The sequence below is a fragment of the Mus musculus genome, chromosome 5 (genome assembly GCF_000001635.26).
Source record: "Mus musculus strain C57BL/6J chromosome 5, GRCm38.p6 C57BL/6J".
In the NCBI taxonomy this organism is placed as follows: Eukaryota; Metazoa; Chordata; class Mammalia; order Rodentia; family Muridae; genus Mus; species Mus musculus.
In genome coordinates this window covers 5,767,331-5,793,231 of record NC_000071.6, presented here as the reverse complement: position 1 = coordinate 5,793,231, position 25,901 = coordinate 5,767,331, and the positions used below count along the sequence as shown (strand labels likewise).

The 25,901-nt window shown below is 41.2% G+C and overlaps 1 pseudogene; it reads left to right on the top strand.

Moving 5' to 3' along the window:
• On the top strand, window positions 9,599-11,703 carry Gm15459 (predicted gene 15459; annotated as a pseudogene).

The window sequence follows — 25,901 nt, the reverse complement described above, 5'->3', positions numbered from 1 at the left end:
AAGGGGGAACATGATCAGGTATGTGGGGGAACAGGAGTGAAGCTCTGAGGGCCAGCAGAAAGAATGGAAAAAGGCAACCTTGGGAGGTAGGAGGTGGGGAGACCCTGATGGAATGTACCAGAGACCTGAAAGTTGAGAGACTCTCAGGACCCAAAAGGAGGGACCTTAGATAAAATGCCCAACAGTGGGGAGAGGGAACTTGTAGAGTCCACCTCCAGAAGAAAGACAGGGCATCAAATGGAGGGACGGGGTTGCCATCCCACAGTCAAAACCTCTGGCCCAGAATTGATCCTATTTAAAAGAACTTCAGGGACAAAAATAGAAAAGAGACTGAGGGAAAGGAGGTTAAGTGACTGGCCCAAATTGGGATGCACCTCAAATGGAGGCTCCAAGGCCTGACACTATTACTGATGCTATGGCGTGCTTACAGACAGGAGCCTAGCAAGCAGCTGAAAGAGTCAGATGCAGATACTTAAACCCAACTAATGAACAGAAACCAGGGACCCCTGTGATTGAATTAGGAACAGGCTGGAAGAAGCTGAGGAGGGTGACCCCATAGTAAGACCAATAGTCCCAACTAACCTGGACCCCCAAGATCTCTCAGACACTGAGCCACCAACCAGGCAGCATATACTAGCTGATATAAGGCCCCCAACATGAATACAGCAGAGGACTGCCTGGTCTGGCCTCAGTGAGAAAAGACCCACCTAACTCTAGAGAGACTTGGGGGCCCAGAGAGTGGAGAGGTCTAGTGGGGTAGGGGTGGATGGGTGGGGACAACCTCTTGGAGACAGGGGAGGAGGAAAGAGATGAGGAACAGTCAGAGGGCGAACCAGGAGGGCAATAATAACTAGACCATAAAAAATGATTAAGGAATAATAATAATAATAATAATAATAATAATAATAATAATTTTTAAAAAGAAAGATCAAATGCCAGCAAGGCAGACACTAGTCCCTGAACCTCTATGCCCAGCATGTAAAGCACACAGTGATGCCATCTGTGCTCTAACAGGTGGCTCTACCCCCTCTAGCTCTATTGTCTCTACATGTAGCCTTTCTCTCAGACTGGCTCCTTTGATACCTTTGGCTTTCCCCAGTCAAAATTCAACATTGCTGGGATTTCTAACATCCTGGAGTCTGCACTACAGGAGAACTCACCTCACAGCTTCATGAACAGCCCACTTAGGAACCCCATTCAGGGAATCCAACCCTGCTCCATGTTCCCCAGCCACAGTTGCTTTCTGGAATTTTAGTGGAGCTCCATGCCCTCCTTGGTCACACATTTTACGACTTGAAAACTAGCACTACATTTTGGCCTTTGTCAACTTGACATCTAAATTATTACTATAAATCATAATATTCAGTCCCTGTCTCCTAAAGTCTCATGCTTTTCTCATAGCACAAGAAATATTAAATCTTTAAAAGCCCCCCAAAGTCCTGCATTTCCAACATTTTCCTACTACCAGCTTAAACTCTACTCTAGATCTTTGTCCATTCAGCATTATCTCCATTGAAGGACAATGAATCTGCATTAAAGAACACATTTCTTTACAAGGTTCTGCTGAGTGGGATGTTCTAAAGGCTTTCTTTGTCCAAGTGGTCTCTTTCCAAAGAAAAGTTTTCAACCTCGCTAGTGTTGTTACACATTAGACTCTCCATGGGTGGGGACTTGCTCACAGCGAGGCATCTTTTCTACTGCCCCAGTGCAAAGCCCAAGGTTCTTCCTTAATGGTACTAATCTCTATTCTAAATATAACCATTTCATCTTTACTTGCCTTCCTCAACTTTAACCACTTCCAAACTCCTTCTCGTGCCAACCTGTATACTTTTCATATCTCTTGCTCTAGTTTCTGCTTTTCTTTGTAAATCTGGGTGAATACAGTGAATAATGACCATGTCACCATCCAAAAGATGTGCTATCCCGAAACATTCTCTATTGAACAGTTCTCTATTGAACAATTAGTCTTTGGCTTTTGAATTCAGCCTCACTCAGTTTTTCATGACACATTCAGAATGCTACCAGAGTCTTTGACAGAATGAGATTTAAATGACCTCTGGCTTCATTCACTATAGTCTTTGTTCTCCCACTAAAAGTTCATGGCTGTACACATTTCTATCAACATTTGGTCCAACTCCAAACAGAATTACTGAGCTCAGATTGATGAATGCTGGGGCTTCTCTCGACCCAACGCTAAGCTCATCAACATTCTTCCTGCTTAAGAACTGCATGGATAGGCTTGTCACAGTAACGACCTCAGCCCTTGATACCAATTGTCAGTGTCAGTTACCTTTGTCAGTGCTAAAAGCAAATACCGGACAGGAAGCAACTAGTGGGAGAAAAGATTTGTTTGGGCTTATAGCTTAAGAAAGTGTAGTCAATCCTGGCAAGAAAGAAAGGTAGCAGGAAGGTATCATTCACATAATAGTGCATCAAGAAATAGAAAGCACTGAATGAAGGTGTTCAGCTGGATTTCTTTTCTTTTCTTTTCTTTTCTTTCCTTTCCTTTCCTTTCCTTTCCTCTCCTCTTCTTTTCTTTTCTTTTCTTTTCTTTTCTTTTCTCTTTCTCCTCTTTCTATTTAGCCCAGAATCTGAGCCCAAGGGATGGTGCTTCCTGTAGGTTAGAAATGGTGTTCCGCGTCTGAATTAGGATCTACTCTCAGATGACCTTTCCCGAGGTAATGACAAGCTTTCTCTCCACAGCAGCCCCACAGCACAGTGCCTCCTCATGGGCAGGGAAGAGGTTAGCAAAAGTGAGTATAGAGTCAGGATAGAAAATGTTTAATTCTTGGAAAATCTTTACTCGGAGCCTCAGGCTACCTTTGCTACTTCCTGAAACCCATTTTCTTAAATATCTGTAAAACTTGATTTATCGTTAAAGCCACTCCTGCCTAGGGGACACATGAAGTTTTCTACTGGAGTTTTTAAGAAAGGAACCCTTGCCCTTCCCTACTGCATTATACTATGAAAATTGAAGTTAAGCATCCTAACTACGAGCAGGGGGATTCACTTCATATTTAATAGTTAAAGTCATGAAGATTATCAAGCGAAACTCTCCAGTATATTAGATAGTAAAAGTGCAAAAGAATTGTTCTTCAGACTGAAGCACTATCTTTATTTGAAGTCAGCATCTTTATAAAGAGCTTTAACGGTTAAAACACCATCTCTTTTATCTCCTTATGGCTACAAAAATGGGACTTGTCCTTTTGTTGCCAATAATTTCACAGTGAAAGAGCCACAGTAGGGGTGGGGAAAGCAGTGTTCTTAATATCTTAAGAGAAGGCTGGTTCATCTTTTGACATTTGAGTTTCTTGTGTATTTATTAAAATTATAGCATTTTAGTGGAATGAGCTTTAACAAATGTCAACCTCAAGCATTTTCACATTTTTAAAAAACCAGTTCCGTGTGTCAGCCTGTTCCTTATCCACACCTCCAATCCATAGATAGCCTGAGGATTGTGCAGAGGAGTCACACTGCACTGAGCGTGGGTTAAGACTCTATGCCTCACACTGCTTCATTAAAGATGGCTCTTCATCGTTACACTAATTTATATTTCCTGTGTTCTTTTCCTGACACAAATGAGAGCTATTAATTTTCAGTTTTAGTTTTGCTGTTTATATTTAATGAAATTCTGAAAATATTCATTTCTGGGGAAAAAATCTATATTTCATAAAGGTCAAGACCACTAATCTTTAACCACAATTAACATACACTTTACTTTCCTAATTTCTTTTTCTCAAGAAGTGTCAGCCTGAAGAAGACTGGCTTATCTAAAGAGTTTTCAAGGTGTTTCTGTTTCTGTTACTCATATATGAAGTGATGTTGTGGAATAAGACTAGGAACTAAGGACATCAAGCTTAACACATGAAAAGGCCAGCTGGCAAACAAACGCTCTCAGCAAGCCATTCTTCATTATGCTTCGTACAACATTTGTAGCACACTATATTAGGTACTTTTCTGTTGTTGTGACAAAATACGACCAAAAATCAACTTAGGGAAAGGAAAAGACTGTTTTTGCATCAAGAATATTATACTTAGGGATCATAGAGGCTGCTCTGTGATTAGCAGTGCACATTGCTCTTGAAAGGGACCTGAGTTTGGTTCTCAGCACCCATGTCAGATGCTTTTTAACTGCCAGTAGCTCTAGAGCCCACCTCCAGCAGGAAGACATGACATCAAGTGAGGATGGGGTTGTCATCCCACAGTCACTTCTCTGATCCATAATTATTCCTGTCTGAAAGAATTACAGGAATGGAAATGGAGAGGAGCCTGAGGAAAAGAAGGTCCAGAGACAGGCCCAAAGTGGGATCCAGCTCAAGAGGAGGTCCCAAGGCCTGACACTATTACTGAGGCTATGGAATGCTCACAAAAAGGGATCTATCATGGCTGCCCTCTGAAAGACCCAACAAGCAGCTGAAAGAGTCAGATGCAGATATTTGCACCCAGCCAATGGACAGAAGCTGCTGATCCCTGTTGTTCAATTAGGGAAGGCTGAAAGAAGCTGAGGAGAAGGGCAATTCTGTAGGAGGATCAGAAGTCTTAATTAATCTGGACCCTAAAGATCTCTCAAACACTGAACCACCAAACAGACAGCATACACAAGCTGATATGAGGCCCCCAACACACATAACAGTAGAGGACTTCCAGGTCTGTGTTCATTCAGAGATGATGCACCTAACCCTCAAGAAACTGGAGGCCCCAGGGAATTTAGAGGTCAGGTGGGGTGGGGGGTGGGGACATCCAAGTGGAGACAGGGGCATGGGGAGGAGGTATGGGATATGGGGGTAATAAAATATGGAGTGTAAAGAATAAAAGATAAAAAAATTTTAAAGCAAACTAAGCAATATTTTCAAAACTTTTTAATCCCATGGCTTAAAGTTCACATTGAAGGATTACTTTGAAATATTAGCATTGTAAAGGCCTTGAGAAGTGTCTAGCTAAAGAAACATACACAACTGGAAATGTAACATAGTCAGAGAACTCTTGCCTTGTTGTGGGAAGAACTGTGCCCAGTCTTTAGCACCAGAAAAACAAAGTGTCAGGGGCAGCAGGGAGAAATTCCCATATTGTTTTAGCCAACTGTTTCTAGAATTTCTTCAGCTGTGCAATTAGTTATTTTCTTAGAATACTTTTAGACACTGCTGTGCTAGCTTCCAAGCTAAGACAACTGGAAGGGGCCAATCTCAAATTATTTGTTGTCTCTGAAAATGAAGGACTTCTTCAAGCATCTGGATTCCTGCAGACTGTCACACTACCCTGGAATCCAGTTATCTATCTTCATGTGTTGTGTCTCCAATAGTCTTTATGCCATTCACTGACAGACATTACAAACTCTTTAGATATTCCCCAAACCCTAGTCATCCTTAGCTCTAGCTACAATGCCTTACCTGATTCTCTTTGCTAGACTTAATCATATCATTATCTAGGATACCATAATAGTCTATGGCTTTTCCAGTGTTAGAATTTTTATATGAATCCTCTATTGCCGTTAAGAGTTAGATCAGAATTTGTGTACAAAATAAAATAATACATCTCTTACATCTACTGTTGAGTGTCATAATTACATATAATTTGCCTCTAAAACTAAATTTTAGTTCTTCTGGAATCTTATAATCTTCCATTAAGTTCTACAAAATGTTTTACACAGAATAAAGCAAATACATTTCCCATTTGGACTAAATGATAACCCAAAATCTAGATATTACTTGAAGCAACTCTGGGGCACCAGAAAGTGTGGTCCCTTCGTAAGCTCTTTCTTCCTCTACCTAGGCTCATACTTGTCTTAACTGTAAGATAGGAAGATAAAAGTGTGCTTTACTCTCTGGAATTAAAACATCTTAGAGGATGATGCATGTGTGCTTTAATGGTTTCTGAGAACTGGGTCACATGTATCTCATTAGCATATAATTCAGATACTACAGCTTAGCAGAGTCATGTGGGTAGTGCAGCTAACAAATGCATTTGAGTAAGTGTAGAAAGTCAGTATGCATAACTCAAATCCAAAATGCATTAACAGCGGTTTTATTGGCCTGTATCACCAGGAGAGTTTCCTCTCAACTTAGTTCACTAGCACTGGCACAGCTGTGGGGAAATTAATCTACAGATAATGCTTTATTTTAAATTGAGCCATGGAGAGAATCCTATATTTCTTATTTATTACCTTATTGCCTTCAGTCTGATTTCATAAAAAAAAATATTCCCCAATAAACTGCAGTTAAAACTTCACCAAGAGGGGGTCCACACAGAGCACTTATTAAATGCTATAGCTTTCTGCATTTCATAAATATCAGGCATGAGAGAGCCTGCCTAGCTTCCCATGGAGTATGGCTTTCCACTCACTTCTACCACTAGCCACACTCCTAGTTCTCAACAAGTTTCTACTCCATTTAGACTCCTGGATACCCCCTTGCCACTCCTAAAACTGTAACTTCTCCCAGCTTTGATATAAATGCTTACCAACCTATATTTGACTACTTGTTGTTAGCCAGACATAGCCTTCTGTGATCTTGACCTCAAATTTGGCTGAAACAACATCATGATTTTGTTTCAAGCTAGACACTGTCAGGTGTCTATTGTGTGACTTCTGGTTAATAAGGCACTTCAAGACTAGTACTCTCCAAGCCCTGATGACTTCAGTTTGATCTCTGGATCCCACATGGTAGGACGAAAGGGTCAGTTTCCACAAGTTGTCCTCTGACCTCCACGTGTATTCCATGGTGTGTGTGGGGGGGGTGGGGAGCCGCCCTCACATTCGCCATTACAAGATGGCGCTGACATCCTGTGTTCTAAGTGGTAAACAAATAATCTGCGCATGTGCCAAGGGTAGTTCTCCACTCCATGTGCTCTGCCTTCCCCGTGACGACAACTCGGCCGATGGGCTGCAGCCAATCAGGGAGTGACACGTCCTAGGCAGAGGATAATTCTCCTTAAAAGGGACGGGGTTTCGCCATTCTCTCTCTTGCTCTCTTGCTCCTGAAGATGTAAGCAATAAAGCTTTTGCCGCAGAAGATTCCGGTTTGTTGCGTTCTTCCTGGCCGGTCGCGAGAACGCGTGTAAGAGTTGGTGCCGGAACCCGGGACGCGAAAACCCGGGACGGGAATTACCACCACCATTACCACCACCGGCGCAAGGAAGATCCCTCATTCCGGAACCAGAACTGCGGGTCACGGTCATAAAGGTTCCCGTAAAACAGACTGTTGAGAAGGATCCAGCCTGGATTCAGAACTCCTCAGCTGGGGAACGGTGGTAATGAAGTGTTCCCGTAAAAAAGACTGTTGAGAAGGACTCAACTGCATGGATTCAGAACTCTTCAGCTGGGGAACAGGGGCACCCGTAAGTACAGCTTTACAAGGTAAGTCTGGCCTTGAACTTTCTAACGAAATTCAAGACAGTCTATCAGAAGTAAAGTGGGAAATAGCTTTACAAGGTAAGTCTGGCCTTGAACTTTCTAACGAAATTCAAGACAGTCTATCAGAAGTAAAGTGGGAAATAGCTTTACAAGGTATGTTTGGCCTTGAACTTTCTCCAGTGTTAGGAGCCTTTTTGTTCCTTTTCACATGTTATCAAGTGGTTAAGGCAGGGCTGAAAATTCTGGATGAAATTCAGGGCAATCTATCAGAAGTAAAGCGGGGAGAGAGAGTAGGAGCAAAGAGGAAATATGGTGCACAAAATAAGTATACAGGCCTTTCCAAGGGTCTTGAACCCGAGGAAAAGTTAAGGTCAGTTAAGAATACCTGGGAAGAGATGGGAAGCAAGGAGAAGGAAAAAGAAAAGAAAAAAGATCAATCAGCGGAGGTCTCTAGGAGAAGGAGCCTATACTCATCACTAGATGAGCTCAAGGAGTCAGTTCTTAGTAGTTCTGAATCAGATGAAAAGGCTATTAGGGCCTGGAAGGCGCTCTCCCGAGCAGGTGAAGCCACTGGACAACTAACAAAGATCGTCCAGGGACCTCAGGAGTTCTTCTCAGATTTTGTGGCCAGAATGACAGAGGCAGCAGAGCGTATTTTTGCAGATTCAGAGCAAGCCGCACCTCTGGTAGAACAGCTCATTTATGAGCAAGCCACACAGGAGTGCCGAGCGGCCATAGCCCCAAGAAAGAACAAAGGTTTACAAGACTGGCTCAGGGTTTGTTGGGAGCTTGGGGGACCTCTCACCAATGCAGGCTTAGCGGCCGCCATCCTCCAATCCCAAAAATGGTCCATGGGCAGAAATTAATCAACGCATAGATCTTGTCCAAAAACAACTAGATGTATTATGGCAAATAGCTCAGCTGGGATGTGAACAAAAGTTTCCGGGATTGTGCGTTACTTCCATTCAGTATGAGAAATTTACTAGGGCAGCTAATTTGTTAAAAAGTCTTTCTCAGTATATGTTACAGAATTGGACGGCTGAATTTGAACAAACCCTTCGGGAATTGAGACTTGCCATCATTCAGGTCAACTCCACGCGCTTGGACCTGTCCCTGACCAAAGGATTACCCAACTGGATCTCCTCAGCATTTTCCTTCTTTAAAGAATGGGTGGGATTATTTGGAGATACACTTCGCTGTGGATTAGTGTTGCTTCTCTGGTTGGTCTGTAAGCTTAAGGCCCAAACTAGGAGAGACAAGGTGGTTATTGCCCAGGTGCTTGCAGCACTAGAACATGGTGCTTCCCCTGATATATCTATGCTTAAGCAATAGGTCGCTGGCCATTCAGCTCTTGCACCCCACGAGGCTAGTCTCATTGCACGGGATAGAGTGAGTGCGCTTCAGCAGCCCGAGAGAGTTGCATGGCTAAGCACTGCAGTAGAAGGGCTCTGCGGCATATATGAGCCTATTCTAGGGAGACATGTCATCTTTCAAGAAGGTTGAGTGTCCAAGTGTCCTTCTCCCCAGGAAAAACGACACGGGACCAGACCAGGACCCCTCTGGGTGATGAGCCTGGGAGGAGGTTATGTGTACGGCTCCTTTACCTGCACACTGGGGATTTGACCTCTATCTCCACTCTCATTAAAATGGGTGGCCTATTGCTCTTATTAAAAGGAAATGGGGGATATGTGGGGAGCCGCCCTCACATTCGCCGTTACAAGATGGCGCTGACATCCTGTGTTCTAAGTGGTAAACAAATAATCTGCGCATGTGCCAAGGGTAGTTCTCCACTTCATGTGCTCTGCCTTCCCCGTGACGACAACTCGGCCAATGGGCTGCAGCCAATCAAGGAGTAACACGTCCTAGGCGGAGGATAATTCTCCTTAAAAGGGAGGGGGTTTCGCCATTCTCTCTCTTGCTCTCTTGCTCCTGAAGATGTAAGCAATAAAGCTTTTGCCGCAGAAGATTCCGGTTTGTTGCGTTCTTCCTGGCCGGTCGCGAGAACGCGTGTAAGATGTGTGTGTGTGTGTGTGTGTGTGTGTGTGTGTGTGTGTGTACAGAGAGACAGACAGACAGACAGACAGAATAGATAAATAAATGTAATTTTTTAATTAAAGGATTATCTTGGCTCTTTTTGGTTTCTCACCAAGTTACATTAAACTGAGTTGAAAGTAGACCCAAAATGGTTACTGTGCATAAGTTTTGAAGTTTTTCTAACTTGTACCAAGACACAAAAGAAAATGTATTGGTCTCATTGAACGCAGAGGCAGCTGCCGGGCATTCGTGTGGTCTCGTCGTCAGCGCAGCTGGGCCTACACGCAAGCAACCATGTCTAAGGGACCTGCAGTTGGCATTGATCTCGGCACCACCTACTCCTGTGTGGGTGTCTTCCAGCATGGAAAGGTGGAAATTATTGCCAATGACCAGGGTAACCGCACCACACCAAGCTATGTTGCTTTCACGGACACAGAGAGATTAATTGGGGATGCGGCCAAGAATCAGGTTGCAATGAACCCCACCAACACAGTTTTTGATGCCAAACGTCTGATCGGGCGTAGGTTTGATGATGCTGTTGTTCAGTCTGATATGAAGCACTGGCCCTTCATGGTGGTGAATGATGCAGGCAGGCCCAAGGTCCAAGTGGAATACAAAGGGGAGACAAAAAGTTTCTACCCAGAGGAAGTGTCCTCCATGGTTCTGACAAAGATGAAGGAAATTGCAGAAGCGTACCTCGGAAAGACTGTTACCAACGCTGTGGTCACAGTGCCCGCTTACTTCAATGACTCTCAGCGACAGGCAACAAAAGATGCTGGAACTATTGCTGGCCTCAATGTACTTCGAATCATCAATGAACCAACTGCTGCTGCTATTGCTTATGGCTTAGATAAGAAGGTCGGAGCTGAAAGGAATGTGCTCATTTTTGACTTGGGAGGTGGCACTTTTGATGTGTCAATCCTCACTATTGAGGATGGAATTTTTGAGGTCAAATCAACAGCTGGAGACACCCACTTAGGTGGAGAAGATTTTGACAACCGAATGGTCAATCATTTCATTGCTGAGTTCAAGCGAAAGCACAAGAAAGACATCAGTGAGAACAAGAGAGCTGTCCGCCGTCTCCGCACGGCCTGCGAGCGGGCCAAGCGCACCCTCTCCTCCAGCACCCAGGCCAGTATTGAGATTGATTCTCTCTATGAGGGAATTGACTTCTATACCTCCATTACCCGGGCTCGATTTGAGGAGTTGAATGCTGACCTGTTCCGTGGCACACTGGACCCTGTAGAGAAGGCCCTTCGAGATGCCAAGCTGGACAAGTCACAGATCCATGATATTGTCTTGGTGGGTGGTTCTACCAGAATCCCCAAGATTCAGAAACTTCTGCAAGACTTCTTCAATGGAAAAGAGCTGAACAAGAGCATTAACCCCGATGAAGCTGTTGCCTATGGTGCAGCTGTCCAGGCAGCCATTCTATCTGGAGACAAGTCTGAGAACGTTCAGGATTTGCTGCTCTTGGATGTCACTCCTCTTTCCCTTGGTATTGAAACTGCTGGCAGAGTCATGACTGTCCTCATCAAGCGCAATACCACCATCCCCACCAAGCAGACACAGACTTTCACCACCTACTCTGACAACCAGCCTGGTGTACTCATTCAGGTGTATGAAGGTGAAAGGGCCATGACCAAGGACAACAACCTGCTTGGAAAGTTCGAGCTCACAGGCATCCCTCCAGCACCCCGTGGGGTCCCTCAGATTGAGGTTACTTTTGACATTGATGCCAATGGCATCCTCAATGTTTCTGCTGTAGATAAGAGCACAGGAAAGGAGAACAAGATCACCATCACCAATGACAAGGGCCGCTTGAGTAAGGAAGATATTGAGCGCATGGTCCAAGAAGCTGAGAAGTACAAGGCTGAGGATGAGAAGCAGAGAGATAAGGTTTCCTCCAAGAACTCACTGGAGTCCTATGCCTTCAACATGAAAGCAACTGTGGAAGATGAGAAACTTCAAGGCAAGATCAATGATGAGGACAAACAGAAGATTCTTGACAAGTGCAATGAAATCATCAGCTGGCTGGATAAGAACCAGACTGCAGAGAAGGAAGAATTTGAGCATCAGCAGAAAGAACTGGAGAAAGTCTGCAACCCTATCATTACCAAGCTGTACCAGAGTGCAGGTGGCATGCCTGGGGGAATGCCTGGTGGCTTCCCAGGTGGAGGAGCTCCCCCATCTGGTGGTGCTTCTTCAGGCCCCACCATTGAAGAGGTGGATTAAGTCAGTCCAAGAAGAAGGTGTAGCTTTGTTCCACAGGGACCCAAAACAAGTAACATGGAATAATAAAACTATTTAAATTGGCACCAAAAAAAAAAAAAAAAAAAAAAAAAAAAAAGAAAATGTATTGGTTACACGAGAAGCATCACAGGTGCTTAAAACTCATGTACTCCAACTGATCATCCTGTACGAGGACTGCTGTGTGTTCTTATGCTGGTTGTCCTAAAGCTGAATTGCTTCTTTGTATTCTGGATGTTCAGTCACAGTACCACTGCAAGCAAACTTCTTCCTAACTATCTTTACTAGTGGTGATAGCTATTCTTGGTTGTCAACTTAACTAATCTGGAATTAACTAAAATACAAAAATTGGAGGCCATACCTGTGAGGGTTTTTTGGTTGTTTTTTTTTTTTTTTTTTTTTTTTTTTGGTTAATTTCAAGAAGGATGATCCTCTCGTGATCCCAATCTTAAAGTGAGAAGACTCCCCTTTAGTCTGGGTCTTGCCTACTGGAAGCCCAAGGACATGGACTAAGGAAGCTTTTGCTCTTTGCCTGTTTGCCTGTTTCACCTTGCTAGCAAGTCCCTTCCTTCTCTCGCTTTAGAGCATAATTCTTTGGAACTCCAGAATATGCTGAAGACCAGCTCAGACATCCAACCTCTAAGACTGAGTAACTACTTAATTCTTAGATTTTTTCATTCATGGATAGTCATTTTGGATTAGCTGGATCACAGCCTGGAAGTCATTCTAATAAATCCCATTTCTATATATAAAAAGAGATAATTTCTAAAACTTCTGTTACCCTTGAGAACCATGACTAATGTTCATCAAGATTATCAGTGACCTCTGGGGCAGTGTAAGGGTCCTACCATTTCTCTACAAAGAACGTGCATGTATCTAATCCTCAGTGCAGGATGTGTATATCTTCATACTTAATCATTTAACTTACATTTAATAATTGACAAACATTCTTTCCCTTAGCCAAACTTTTGCCAGGCTGATCAAAGCCCTTCTCTCAACTAGGATTTGTCATTGTACCCATCTTGTTAGCCTTTCCTACTAAGTTCTAGTAAGAATCCAACTAACTCAGTTTCTAAAGGATCCCCACCGTTTCTTTCTGTTCTTCTTCCTGCTTCTGTGCCTGGTCATTCTGGCCTCTCTGCAGCAAGCACCCTATGAAGTCAGGTGGCCAGACTGCCCTTTGTACCCTTCTGTCCTTTTAGTAATTCCCAAGCATGGAGCCCTACTTTGGCCTCGATGACAAATCCACACCTGTCTATATTATTATATTATATTATATTATATTATATTATATTATATTATATTACATTACATTATATTTGGAACCTAGGCCAGCTCTGTCCTGAGTTCTCTTTCGCCAATTATGATCATTCCAAAATAAACTTTATTTTTACCACATTAAATGTTGTTCCAATTTGATTTCTCTTTAACATGTTGTATTGGCAATTCCTCTGAATTGCAAAGCAAAGAGCTAACTTTTTTATAAGACCATGTCTATCTTATAGATGTACTAAATTATGTTTGACCATTGCCTCCCAAAGATGGAAAGATATCAATATACGGGTTTCATCCTCCAACTAAGCCACTTAAGGTGAGGAGTATGGGAGTGAAGAGATAAACAAGGAAACCTGAAGAATTCTGCTTAAGGGGGAAACAACCATGTGGATGATTGTTGTGTCTGGCCAGCAGACCACAACCTGGGTTCTAGCCTGGAAAGGCATTTTGGAAACCTGGAAGAGAAGAGGGGCTAGGTGGCGAGAGAAAGAAATGTAGCCAAGACAGTTATTCTGATCAAAGCTCAATTTTACTAGTTCCGACATCTCAGTTATAAAGGAAGGGGGAGGGAACCCGATTCCCGCCGAATAATCTCGGGTCCAGTAGTAGGGTGAGCACATGGTGGCACCAACAGCAAAGCAGCAGGTTCCAGCAGTGGGCGTGGCAGAACGAATGAGCAGGAAGCTCCACCCCTGAGCAAGCAGGTTTCAGGCTGGGGGAGGGGAGACTACATTTCCTCCCTTTTATTAACAAAATTTAAAAAAAGAAAAAGCTGGCTGAGGGGAAAAAAATTTGTCTATGTTCAATAGTTCTGCCGGAATTCTAGGGCTAAGGAAAAAAACCTGCTTCCGTGGGATTCCTTAACTTTTCTTATGGTAAACTGTATCCAGCTAAGACTGTCCTTTCTTATCCTAGTAAACAACTAACTGAAAAGCCTGGGGCTGTAGGCTCTGACTTTATGATGCTAATTAGTACTGAGTAGGTAACTTTCTAGTTGAATTTTAAGTAGGGCGTTGGAACTCTGGCTAAGTTTGACTGAACAAATTTGAAATACACTATATTAAGGATAACACTAAGTTGATATTCCTCCGCATTTTTGGATGATAGGTGGGAAACAGGGAGAAGGGATATGACTGGCTCCGTAGTACAAGGCCAATTGGCTTTTTTTATTTTGGGGTGGGAGGCAGTGAAGACAGTACGGTCTCTGACCTCTCCCCCACCCCCATTAATTAAGTTTAATAAGGCAACGCTTAACTGAGGTAATCAAAAGATTTTCTCATCCGTAGATGAGTGGGCTTTTAACCTTGGCTTGGGTGGACATTGACCCGATTCCTCCTGTGGGTGCTGTCACGACCCACACCTGTGGCTCTCGGTATCTTCTGGGGAGGAGAGGCAGAGCCGTAGATATTTTTGGTTTTTAGCCAAAATTTGATACCAACCTCCTTCAAACCGGGTTTATCTCACAGGAAACTCAGAAATGGTCAAGCTGGACTTTCCCCTGCAGTAGCTCTCTGCACCAAGCGATACCCATACTGAATTTGTACGATCACAAACCAGTATGCACAGTTCTGAGTACTGTGCAGCTCCTAAAGGAGAATTATCAACCTCAGATTTAGCAAGGCCTAAGCAAGAATTATGTCATTAGTAACACCACGATTTGTGGCTAAAATAGGAGCTGGAAGTCGTTCCTCCTCATCCCTGTATTTTCCACAGCCTAAGGAGCTAAGGACACCTTGCAGTAACAGCAAAGGTGAAAAACCAGAGGCCAGCTAAGGGACTAAGCCTGTCTATCAAAATAAAAACCAATCTTTATTAATATAGAAATATCTACTTTTCTGGCCTTCTTGGTAAACCTAATTTTTAACTTAGACTGAAAGCCATGTGCTGGAATGCCCTGGGAATCAAGATAGCAGTTGCCACCTGTGTGCTCTTGGGGGCAGGGGGATGTAAGCCCACTGCAGTCCAGCTGAAGGTGTAGATTGACCTGCTTCAAAGACAAAAATCTTAGAGAGTGAAGAGTAACATCACAAAGCTTCTTTTGGGGAAGTCCAGGTACTTATTCAGTTGCAAATTGTAAAGCTAAGGCTAGTCTTCAGTCGGGGAGCTGGCTCAGAGAGTAGCTTTTTACCCTGCTTACTTACCGCCTGTTACCCTGCTCATTCATTCTACCACTCCCACTGCTGGAACCTGCCGCTTTGCTGTTGGTGCCACCACGTGCTCACCCTACTACTGGACCCGAGATTATTTGGTGGGAATCGGGTTCCCTCCCCCTTCCTTTATAACTGAGATGTCGGAACTAGTAAAATTGAGCTTTGATCAGAATAACTGTCTTGGCTACATTTCTTTCTCTCGCCACCTAGCCCCTCTTCTCTTCCAGGTTTCCAAAATGCCTTTCCAGGCTAGAACCCAGGTTGTGGTCTGCTGGCCGGACACAACAATTGGTGAACCAACTCGGGACTGAGAAACGGCAAAGGATTTTTGGAAGAGACACTGCTGGTTCGGAGCTCCATAAAATAAAGGATAAAGGAAATTCATACCGGAGAAGGTATGGGCTAAGCTGAGACAGCGTTAAACCCGAGCGCTGGTTCACTTAGGTTCAGCAGTGAGGAGCTGGGTAACAGGCGGTAGACCGTGGCTCTCCGAAGCTACATGAGGCGTGAGAAAAGAAAGGGTTTATTAAAAGGAACAGGCAGATTGCCCCACAGTTAATAAAAACTGCATCATGAGGGAAGAAAATGTCCCAAAAAGCAGAGAGAAATTTCTCTCTGGGCCTTATAGCAGGAGTACTCTGTTCCCTTTTGTGTCTTGTCTAATGTCTGGTGCACCAATCTGTTCTCGTGTTCAATTCATGTATGTTCGTGTCCAGTCTGTATGAATGAATGTTCTATGTTTCATGTTGGATAATAAAGATGGTATAAAAAACTTTATCTGCAAAGCCGAGAGCTGCCACGTGTTTCAGCCAGGAATCAGACACATGGCAGGAGGGCCCCTGCTGGAAAAACTGTTCGTTTTAGGAAATAAGGGTGAGTGCACAGCCTCTTAGTTTCGGAGTAAAAAAGCTAATAAATGGTTCATGATTAATGTGTTTGACAATGGTAAAGTGTTTTTTATTCTATGATTGTAGCTACAAAAATTAATATTCTCTGATTGGTCTAAATATAACTGCTTCATTTGGTTCTTTTTTATTGAAAATGTGCTCTGCATGTCTTCACATTCAGCTCATAAGTTGTTGGTTAAGATTAATAATTGTTACATTGCTACAGATGGTTAGTGTTAAATTTAATAACTCAAGTTTAGAGTCCTTGCAACACGTGGCATAAAGCAGGCCAAGAGGCTGGGTCTCTAAAGATATTTCTAGTTTAGATAATAATTAATGTGGTTCCTATCCTAAATAGTAAAATTTAAGATAAGATTTAAAGCAATGCCTCTTTATTAAAGCATTAAAGTTTGCTTTAATAGGTATTCATAGGTATTAATTGACATCCAAACTTCGTAATATGATAGTAATGCTTCTAATATTGATTTTAAAGATAATAAATTGTTTTAAACTTGGGTTTTGCTTTCCCAAGGTTGTAGGTATTATCCTAACCTTGCACAAGAAACTTAAAAATTTTGATTAAAACTGCCATTGTTCCATTGACTGCAGCTTGCAGTTTGATTTCAAATTTAAGATCTTTAATTCACCTGTATACTGTAATTAAGATAATTACAAGAGTAATCATCTTATGAGAGCGCTCATACAGCTCACTTCATACGAAACTGTGACAGAGTTATCTAGTTATGTTTGTCTTTGTGAATAGATTAGACAAATAGTTTGGCTATAGTTGCTGCCTGGCAGGAAACTGCAGTACGGGCAATTTTTTCACAACACTAAAGTTGTGAAGAACGTTTTAACTGTAAGGCATCTTAAGAAAGAGCATCAAAATTTAGAGGCGTAGACAGTTATATTGTTTCTCTAGAATTGGTCCTTATTACAAGAGGGCCAAGATGCTCAGATTAAAAAGTATTTTACGTTTGAGTCAATACATGGCTCTGGGCAACCCCAGAGCGGCTTGTGGCCTTTCTTTTGTTTTGCAAACAGTGCCTGAGAAAGTTTTTTCCCTGTGTTCAAGAGAATTTCTTTTTAACAGTGTTGCAGATCTATTCAGATGTTTAAAATAATGCTTAAATTCAAAGAGTTTTGCTTCTAGTGAACTGGTAATTACTAGAAAATTTTGCCTCTAGGTATGGCTAATGTAACTTTACATTATGTAAGAAAAATTTTTATTGTTTCTGCTTCTATACAAGAAGCCAAGAGTTTTAATCTTTCAGTGTATATTGTTTCCTAAGTAAAAAGTATTTTATTAACTAATGCTTCTTGAAGTTTACCTTAAATCCTTGCTGTCACCCAAGAGATTCAAAGACAATATCCTTTTTTTACTTAGGGTTTTAGTTTACTACAAAAGTTTTTACAAAAAATAAAGAAAGCTTTTATAATTGGTATTAATTGGTAATTAAAAATTGGTTGTGCCCAAAACAATTCTTTGGCCAGAAAAAACATTATTGTAAAGTCATTTTTCTCATCCTCCCAGCCAATCGTTGGCCCACGTGGGCCCAACTAGCTTCTGTGGGGCGGAGTCTTAAGACACACAGTTTCCCCTATTTCAGCACAAATAATCTAGTTGTGTGCTGTAGATGTTGTTTTAAAATGCTGAACAATCAATAATTATAATAAATAAATAAATTATGCACATGTGACTCTTAATAACTTTGCAAGCCTTCTAGTTACAACCGCTCCTTAAGAAAATTGATTGAAAGTGCAATTAGTCACTGCCCCTTTACAGCCAAGTATTTAAAATATTTTGTCAACTAGTTATTAATTCAAAAGTTTAGGTATTGTGAAATTTTAAAACTTTAACTTCTTAAAAGACAAAAAAAGAGAGAAATTGTATCCCCGTGCATACTATTTAGTGCATTCCCATGCATACTATTTAAGTCTTACCTTTATTTTCAAAATTTAATATTTTAATGTCAAAAAGTTTAATAAATGCTTTATAGTATCTTAAAGGGATCTACTTATTGGCTTATAGATTGATCCTAAAACAGCTACCTTATTGGGAAAGGGAAAAACAGGTTTTCTCCACAGAACGCTACAGAAACATTAATTCGTGTGACGAGCTGGCAGGTAAGTTGACTCAGTGTCCTGATTGAATTTACTAAAAAACTAAAATTCATGTTTTAGATCCATCCTTACTTGTCATTTTTCCAGTTTAGACTAGCTTCTAACCTTTTAACTTTATGGCAATAGTACATCAGAGGCTGTATATTCAGACTGAGTAAAATTAGTCATTTAAATGATTAATAGAGTCATAATGATTTTTCTCTTTTCTTCAGTGTGACCAGTCATTCTAACTCAATCTTATACTGGTCTAATATTCAGTCCAATGTTAGAGATTCCTATATTCTAAATTACCTAGCAAAGTTAATTCAGAGCACATCCCCCACTCCCCCTAGATCCCTAACCTCAGAAGGATTGCTGGCCTTACAGCTAGTGGAAAAAGCTATTAAAGAGCAATTGGTCACTTAATACATTGGTAAAATAGAAGGAACCCCTGACTAACAAATGGAAGGGTCCAGATCCAGTTCTAATTTGGGGTAGGGGCTCAGTTTGTGTTTTTTCACAAGATGAAGATAGAGCGCGGTGGCTGCCAGATAGATTAATTCGTCAGATGAACACAGATTCTAAATCTTCTAAAGTATCACCTTGAGGACTAAAGATGATAACCAGAATATAGAATATAACTTACTGAAAGCAAATCATGTGAAAATATCAAAGTGTTGTAGAACTGACAGATGAAAATAAATAAATAAATAAATAAATAAATAAATAAATAAATAAATAAATGAATAAGACCAGTACTTTTGAACTTGGCTTTGACGAGTTCCAATACAACCTTTGGGAAGGAAGGGATGATAAAAGCAATATACATTGCTAAGGAGGATCCATCCTCTACAGTCTACTTCTGTTGTGAACATGAAGGGAAACAAAGAAGAAAGACCTTGGAGAAGGAGAACCCAAGAGTCAGGAGGAACAATTATCAAAAGAATTCCTTTCCATGTGAAGATTCAGGCCCAACAAAGAACTGTCTTCAACTTCTGCTTTAGAAAAGCCCCTTGATGCTGACCTTGCAGTCAATCTGAATCCATGGAGCTTGTGACTGCTACATATCTCCTACTGGTGTCTCTCCCAAACATAAATTTTCTTTGTGTGTTCCTATACCTTCACCAAAGAGCAGAATATTTTTCCTCCTGCTTCATGTCAGTGGTCCACAACACATACTTCTATCCCTTCTAGAGAATACTGCATCGCACATAAATATTTCAAAAATGAAACTAGATACAGCAAAGTTGATGGACTGCCTTAGGGATAAAACAGGGTAATATGTTCTATGGACAGGAAGAATGTGAAATGGATTTTATACAGCCATCAGGGTCAGCAGTGGCAAAGACTACTTATGGTGGTTTAAGTAGGTATGGCCCCAGAGACAATGTGCTTACATGCTAGGCCTACAGGAAATGGCACTATTAGGAGGTGTGATCTTGTTGGAGTAGGTATGGCCTTGACAGAGGAAATGGGGCACCAGAGAGGCAGGCTTTGAGGTCTTCCATACTTAAGCTATGCCCAGTAATAGTCTCCTTCTACTGCCTGCACATCAAGATGCAGAAACCCCTCAGCTCCTCCAAAACTATGTCTGCCTGCACTCCGCCATGTTTCCCATCATGATGATAACAGACTAAAAGTGAAAGCCACTCCTGAAAGTGAAAGCCAGCCCCAATTAAATGTTTTCCTTTGAAAGAGTTGCTTTAATCATGGTGTAAAACCCTAAGACACCGTTTTATGATCATTAGCATCCTCTTTCAGTAAGTACCTGCAGTGCACAAAGTGAAACAACTTTTCTTAACCTGTATTAGGTTTTGGTGAAACAGAATATTGCTGCATTTGGCCATCAGGATTTAAATGAACATGTATAGACTTCCCAGTGTGATTCTTTCCTCTTTCTTATGTCCTGACCAGTTCAGCCATCAAAGAGTTCCAAGGTTTTAAAGATGGTGAAGTCACAAAATAAAATGAACAGCAGAACACCTGACTCTTTGTGTGGCCATGAAAAGAGGGACCAAAATATGATGATGGGAAGATGATTGACAAGGTGAAAACAAAAGTATGCAGTCTGTCAAAGCGAAATTTGTACCAGAGAAGCAAAGGCAAGACAGAAGGTTATCAGCAGATGGGAGTGCGGACTGCAGAAGCAACACAGCTTCTGGGGCAGTCCCCATTTTGGGCTCCAGACATCCAGGTACCTTCCCCGTCAGAGGAGAAGTGGCCACCTTGGAGGGCTCTGACATCCAGAGCAGGTGAAGGAGCCATCTTGTGTCCCAGGTCCCTCAGAGACCAGTCAGCTCAGGTCAGCTCACAAACTGCTGAGGGTGAGCAAGCTGACTGCAGAAGCTACACAGCTTCTGGGACAGACCCCGTTTTGGGTTCCAGACATCTGGGCACTTTCCCTGCCAGAAGAGAGGTGGCCACCTGGGAAGGCTCTGACTGCCTGAGCAGGTGAAGGAGCCATCTTGTATCGTGGGTCCCTCAGAGACCACTTTGTGCAGGTGATCGTGCAGACTGCAGAGGCAACACATCTTCTGGGACAGGCCCTGTTTCAGGCCTTCATCTTCAGCCAGGAGGCAGGTCTGGATGCCAGACCGCTGTGCAACTTCCCTGCACAGAGAGTACTCTGACCACTGAGACTCTGAAGAGAGCTGGACTCCCAGGACTGCTGAGAGAGGCTCACAGAATCACAGGAGGAACAAGCTCCAGCCAAAGACAACTATAACAACTAAAGCCAGAGATTACCAGATGGCAAAAGGCAAACGTAAGAATGTTACTAACAAAAACCAAGACCGCTCACCATCATCAGAACCCAACACTCCCAACTCAGCCAGTCCAGGATACCCCCAACAAACCTGAAAAGCAAGATTCTGATTTAAAATCATATCTCATGATGTTGGTAGAAGACTTTAAGAAGGGCATTAATAACTCACTTAAAGAAATCCAGGAGAACACTGCTAAACAGGTAGAAGTCCTTAAAGAGGAAACACAAAAAATCCCTTAAAGAATTACAGGAAAACACAACTAAACAAGTGAGGGAACTGAACAAAACCATCCAAGACCTAAAAAGGGAAATAGAAACAATAAAGAAAACCCAAAGTGAGACAACTCTAGAGATAGAAACCCTAGGAAAGAAATCAGGAACCATAGATGCAAGCATCAGCAACAGAATACAAGAGATGAAAGAGAGAGTCTCAGGTACAGAAGATTCCATAGAGAACATTGGCACAACAATCAAAGAAAATACAAAAAGGAAAAAGATCCTAACTCAAAACATCCAGGAAATCCAGGACACAATGAGAAGACCAAACCTCTGGATAATAGGAGTAGATGAGAAAGAGGATTTTCGTCTTAAAGGGCCAGCAAATATCTTCAACAAAATTATAGAAAAAAACTTCCCAAACCTAAAGAAAGAGATGCCCATGAACATACAAGAAGCCTACAGAACTCCAAATAGACTGGACCTGAAAAGAAATTCCTCCTGACACATAATAATAATCAGAACAACAAATGCACTAAATAAAGATAGAATGTTAAAAGCAGTAAGAGAAAAAGGTCAAGTAACATATAAAGGCAGACCTATTAGAATTACACCAGCCTTCTCACCAGAGACTAGGAAAGCCAGAAGATCCTGGACAAATGATATACAGACCCTAAGAGAACACAGATGCCAGCCCAGGCTACTATACCCAGGAAAACTCTCAATTACCACAGATGGAGAAACCAAAGTATTGCATGACAAAACCAAATTCACACAAAATCTTTCTACGCATCCAGCCCTTCAAAGAATAATAAAGGGAAAACACCAACACAAGGATGGAAACTACACCCTAGAAAAAGCAAGAAAGTAATCATTCAACACACCTAAAAGAAGACAGCCGCAAGAACAGAATCCCAAATTTAACAACAAAAATAACAGGAAGCAACAATTACTTTTCTTTAATTTCTATTAGCATCAATGGGCTCAATTCCCCCCCCCAAAAAAAAGACATAAACTTATAGACTGGCTACACAAACAGGACCCAACATTTTGCTGCTTACAGGAAACCCACCTCAGGGAAAAAGACAGACACTACCTCAGAGTGAAAGGCTGGAAAACAATTTTCCAAGCAAATGGTCCAAAGAAACAAGCTGGAGTAGCCATTCTAATATCTAATAAAATTGACTTCCAACTCAAAGTTAGCAAAAAAGACAAAGAGGGGCACTTCATACTCATCAAAGGTAAAATCTACCAAGATGAACTCTCAGTTCTGAATATCTATGCTCTAAATGCAAAGGCAGCCACATTCATTAAAGAACCTTTAGTAAAGCTCAAAGCACACATTGCACCTCACACAATAATAGTGGGAGACTTCAACACCCCACTCTCACCAATGGACAGATCCTGGAAACAGAAACTAAACAGAGACACATAGACACTAACTGAAATTATGAAACAAATGGATTTAATAGCTATCAACAGAACATTTTCCTAAAACAAAATGTGCTTCTTCTCAGCACCACAAAAAAATTGATCATATAATAAGGCTGATCGTCAATAACAACATAAATAATAGATAGCCAACATTCATGTGGAAACTGAACAACACTCTACTCAATGATTCCTTGGTCAAGGATGAAATAAAGAAAAAAAATAAAGACTTTTTAGAGTTTAATGAAAATGAAGCCACAACATACCCAAAATTATGGGACACAATGAAGGCAGTCCTAAGAGGAAAACTCATTGCCCTGAGTGCCTCCACAAAGAAACTAGAAAGAGCATACACTAGCAGCCTGACAACACACCTAGAAGCTCTAGAACTAAAGGAAGCAAATTCACACAAGAGGAGTAGACAGCAGGAAATAATCAAACTCAGGGCTGAAATCAACCAAGTGGAAACAAAAAGAACTATTCAAGGAATCAATCAAACTAGGAGCTGGTTCTTTGAGAAAATCAAGATAGTTAAACCCTTAGCCAGACTAACTAGAGGGAACATGAACAGTATCCTAACTAACAAAATCAAAAATGAAAAAGGACACATAACAACAGAACATGAAGAAATCCAAAACATCATCAGATCCTACTACAAAAGGCTATACTCAACAAAACTAGAAAACCTGGATGAAGTGGATAACTTCCTAGACAGATAACAGGTACCAAAGTTAAATCAGGATCAGATTAATGATTTAAACAGTCTCATTTCCCCTAAAGAAATAGAAGCAGTCATCAATAGTCTCCCAACCAAAAAAAGCCCAGGACCAGATGGGTTTAGTGCAGAGTTCTATCAGACCTGCAAAGAAGGCCTAATTCCAACTCTCCTCAAACTATTCCACAAAATAGAAACAGAAGGTACTCTGCCCAATTCATTCTATGAAGCCACAATTACTCTGGTACCTAAACCACACAAAGATACAACAAAGAAAGAGAACTTCAGACCAATTTCCTTTGTGAATATTGATGCAAAAATATTCAATAAAATTCTTGCAAAATTAATCCCAGAACACATCAAAACGATCATCCATCATGACCAAGTGGGCTTCATTCCAGGGATGCAGGGATGGTTTAATATATGGAAATGTTATCCACTCTATATAAACAAACTCAAAGACAAAAAAACACATGATCATCGTGTTAGATGCTAAGAAAGCATTTAACAAAATCCGACATGATAAAAGTCTTGGAAAGATCAGGAATTCAAGGCCAATACCTAAACATAATAAAAGCAATAGAGAGCAAACCAGTAGCCAAGGTCAAACTAAATGGGGAGAAGCTAGAAGCAATCCCACTAAAATCAGGGACTAGACAAGGCTCCCTGCTTTCTCCCTACCTATTCAATACTTGAATTCCTAGCCAGAGCAATTTGAATGCAAAAGGAGATCAAGGGATTACAAATTGGAAAGGAAGAATTCAAAATATCACTATTTGCAGATGATATGATAGTATATCTAAGAGACCCTAAAAATTCCACCAGAGAACCCCTAAACAGCTTCAGTGAAGTAGCTGGATATAAAATTAACTCAAACAAGTCAATGGCCTTTCTCTACACAAAGAATAAACAGGCTGAGAAAGAAATTAGGGAAACAACACCCTTCACAATAGTCACAAATAATACAAAATACCTTGGCGTGACTCTAACTAAGGAAGTGAAAGATCTGTATGATGAGAACTTCAAGTCTCTGAAGAAAGAAATTGAAGAAGATCTTAGAAAATGGAAAGATCTCCCATGCTCATGGATTGGCAGGATCAATATAGTAAAAATGGCTATCTTGCTGAAAGCAATCTACAGATTCAATGCAATCCCCATCAAAATTCTAACTTAATTCTTCACTGAGTTAGAAAGGGCAATTTGCAAATTCATCTGGAATAACCAAAAAAAAACCCTAGGATAGCAAAAACTCTTCTCAACAATAAAAGAACCTCTGGTGGAATCACCATCCCTGACCTCAAGCTGTACTACAGAGCAATTGTGATAAAAACTGCATGGTACTGATACAGCAACAGACAAGGAGATCAATGGAATAGAATTGAAGACCTAGAAATGAACCAATGGTCACTGATCTTTGACAAGGGAGTTAAAACTGTCCAGTGGAAAAAAGACAGCATTTTCACCAAATGGTACTGGCACAACTGGTTCTATATTCTATCATGTAGAAGAATGCAAATTGATCCATTCTTATCTCCTTATACAAAGCTTAAATCTAAGTGGATCAAAGAACTCCACATAAAACCAGAGAAACTGAAATTTATAGAGGAGAGAGTGGGGGAAAGCCTCGAAGATATGGGCACAGGGGGAAAATTCCTAAACAGAACAGCAATGGCTTGTGCTGTAAGATCAAGAATTGACAAATGGGACCTCATAAAATTGCAAAGCTTCTGCAAGGCAAAAGATATTGTCAATAAGACAAAAAGGCCACCAAGAGGTTGGGAAAGGATTTTTACTAATCCTAAATCTGATAGGGAACTAATATTCAATATATACAAAGAGGTCAAGAAGCTGGACTCCAGAAATTCAAATAACCCCGTTAAAAATGGGGTACAGAGCTATACAAGGAATTCTCAACTGAGGAATACCGAAGGGCTGAGAAACACTTGAAAAAATGTTCAACATCCTTAATCATCAGGGAAATGCAAATCAAAACAACCCTGAGATTCCACCTCACACCAGCCAGAATGACTAAGATCAAAAATTCAGGTGACAGCAAATGCTGACGAGGATGTGGAGAAAGAGGAACACTCTTCCATTGTTGGTGGGATTGCAAGCTTGTACAACCGCTCTGAAGAAACCTGTCTCAAGCTTCAGAATATTGACCTCAGTATATGTTTATATGTATGTATGCATGTATATATGTATGTATGTATGTGTGTGTGTATATACACATATGAGCTCAATATTCTGGCATATAAACATACATTTATACATATACATCAACTCCTATGTATGCCAACAACTACTAACAAAACAGACCGCAAGGCCCACCAGCAAGTACACGGGGTTATAATTTCAGAATATTATGATTCCCCAAAGATCAACTAGTTTCTACAGAGGTAGAATAAGTTGCACACTAAACAGAAGGAATGTGGATAACTTTGGACCTTAAAGAACAGCATGCAAACTAGAAAACAATTGATCAATGCCTTCAAAATCCTAAAGGAAAATGATATTTGAAATATATATGTATGTATATATGTATGTATATATCATAGGTATATAATATATATATACACACACACACACACACAATCAAATTGTCAAGCAAGTGTAAAGATGAAGTAAGGATGCCATGCATGATAGTCACCTGTTCCTCAAGCTCTCTTTTCCAGGAACCTAACTTAAATGATTTAAATAAGAAAGGAGAAACTTTGGAATCCAATAA